The 2796-nt window shown below is 39.7% G+C and overlaps 1 protein-coding gene across 1 annotated transcript in view; it reads left to right on the plus strand.

The window, feature by feature from the left end:
* Positions 1 to 2796, plus strand: part of CDKAL1 (CDKAL1 threonylcarbamoyladenosine tRNA methylthiotransferase) — a 667990-nt gene that overhangs the window by 163797 nt on the left and 501397 nt on the right. The window lies entirely within an intron of this gene.

Here is a 2796-nt window from a genome sequence, read left to right on the forward strand (position 1 = left end):
TCCCGTTGCGGAGCACAGGCTCCGGACGCGCAGGCTCAGCGGCCATTGCTCACTGGGGCAGCCGCTCTGCGGCATGTGGGATCCTCCCGGACTGGGGCACGAACCCACGTCCCCTGCATTGGCAGGCGGAGTCTCAACCACTGCGCCATCAGGGAAGCCAGACCCTGGTATTCTTTGATAGCTTCCTTGCTCTCAGGTGGTTTGTTAAGATGTACCAAGCTCATCGTGTACATTTCTCGTCCCAGACATGGAATCAACCATTTCTCTAAGAAGCCCTAGTTCCTTCAGTGGGAAATGGCATTTCATCACCACACCTGGGTACTTTGCTTCTGTTGTTGGTTATTGTTCCTAGGCTTTTCCACTCTTTTCAGTGGACACATCCACACTTAAACACAACTTTTAAGATAAAATACCTCATGAGTTCATATTGACATTTCCAATTTACATTTAAGATTATAGATTTTTACCTTAATCTCATATATTACATATATATTTCCTTCCTTCTTCACCAAGAATCCTAGTTCTCAAGAACATAGGAGATGACAGAATTAGAATTATCCCATAGTCCTCTTTAGCTTTATTCCGCTTTGTTTATTTTTTTTCCTCCAACCAGTTTTATTAAAGATAACAAAGTTCTATATACAAAGTGAGCTCTACCTGTTGCTTCAAACATGATACTTCCCTTAGCTAGTGTTTTGATAAGTCAATCCATAGCGTGTCAAAAAGCAGCTTACTATAAAATTAATAGAAAAGTGCCCAATGCACATTACATGAATGGCCTAATTACTGGAACTCTAATAGTTCTGTAAGATAATTAACGTAAGGTACAATTGAGTCTCTATGACAAGCTGCTGGAGAACTGATACGGGATGTCTTATACATACAATAGTTTCAGAATAATAATAGTACTTGTATATACATCACCAGTCATGATTACTGAAAAAATTAAAAGTATTGTTTTGCAAATGCTATTTCCCCATTCTCCTCCCAGATATTTTTAATGGGAATTCTGTATCTACATTGTCAAATCATATAGTCATTACATACTCAGTTTCTCACTTTTAACCCTTATTTGATATTCATTCCATAAATAACTATGTACTTAATGCCTGCCACAGAGACCCCATATAAATACCCTTCTAGTTATTTTTGGTGGTTTGAAGTACGTTTTAGTAGGTTCCTTAGGAAGGGCCCCTAGGAACAACAGTCTCTTAGTCGTGATACGTTGATACTACTTAGTGCTCCTTATACTGTATATCCAGTCAGTTTTGCTGGATATAAAATTCTTGGGTCACATGTTCCTTCTGGCGTAGAGCACTGGTTTCAAAGAATGGTGGCAGTGTAATTTTTTTACCTCCTTATAAATAATGCGTTCTTTTTGCCTAGAAGCTCAAAGGAGTTCTTTCTTTTTCTTAAAGTCCAGTAATTTTATTAGAATGTGTCTTGGTGTTGGTTGTTCTTATTGTTCTGGGGTAATGTTCTCAGGTATATAGTACAATCTTCCAATATATGGACAAAACTTTAACATTTTTTAATGTAAATTTTCTTGGATTATAATTTTTAGTATTCCCTTCCCTTGACTTCGGGTTTCTTTTTCTTCTTCAGGAACGCCTCTTATTCATATGATAGATTGTCTTTGCCTGTCTTCAGTACTTGTTACTTTCTTTTGAATCCTTTAGGATTTTATCCATATTCGATCATTTCATTTGTGAAGAGACCCTTTTGATTCCTTTTCTCTGTGATTGTATGCCTTTTCTTTCCTTATGCCTTAGCAAGGGCCTCCATTATAATATTGACTAAAAGTGGTAAGAATGGGCATCCTTGCCTTGTTTCTCATCTTAGGGAGAAAACATGATGTTGGCTGTAGGTTTATTATAGATATCCTTTGTCAATTTGAGGAAGTTCTCCTCTAATTTTAGTTTGCTGAGACTTATTTCATGAATGGATTTTGAAATTTGTCAAATGCTTTTTCTGCTTCTGTTCAGATGATCATTTGGTTTTTCTTTTTCAGTGTGTTAATACAGTAAATGTGGTTCTATTTTTAGGATCTCTGATTCTAGTTGTTTGCTTAGGGGGGTGATAGAAAGGATGGTAAGATCATGGTTGGCTGAGGAATGGCTTCCTCTTGAGAATATGGGAGTTCTTTCAGGTGTGGTGATTGTGGCCCTGTGGTGGCTTTAAGTCATTCGGTGGCACTGCTCTGCTTACCTGGTTGCAGTGCTAATGCTCACAGGTGCACATATAAGACCTTCTACTTTTATGTTGAGAGCTGTACTTGAGGTCATAACTTGTAGGTAACTCTGGAAGCCAATTACTGTGAGGACAGGGGACTCAAATCATTGTTTGTCCATCTTTAATTATGGAGATCAGCTTTTTCTAGGCTCCTTTCACCTTTGATTTATAGGTTTTCTTTGGAAAAGTCACTTTTTTTTTTTTTTAAGTTTTACACAAATGCTCCATGACTTCGGTTGCTCATGTTCCCTTTCCCATGTATAAAGTATGTCTTCTCTGGAATTTTGGGAAGGCGCAGATGTGTTTCTGTTCATTTGGTCATCTCAGCTCTCTGCTGGGGTCAAAGTACATAATTTGGCTTTACCTTTTTTTTTTTTGCGTTACGCGGGCGTCTCACTGTTGTGGCCTCTCCCGTTGCAGAGCACAGGCACCGGACACGCAGGCTCAGCGGCCATGGCTCACGGGCCCACCTGCTCCGCGGCATGTGGCATCTTCCCATACCAGGGATCGATCCGTGTGCCCTGCATTGGCAGGCAGATTCTTAACCACTGCACCACCGGGGAC

This window comes from Lipotes vexillifer, unplaced genomic scaffold (genome assembly GCF_000442215.2).
Source record: "Lipotes vexillifer unplaced genomic scaffold, Lipotes_vexillifer_v1.1 scaffold428, whole genome shotgun sequence".
Lineage (NCBI taxonomy): Eukaryota > Metazoa > Chordata > Mammalia > Artiodactyla > Lipotidae > Lipotes > Lipotes vexillifer.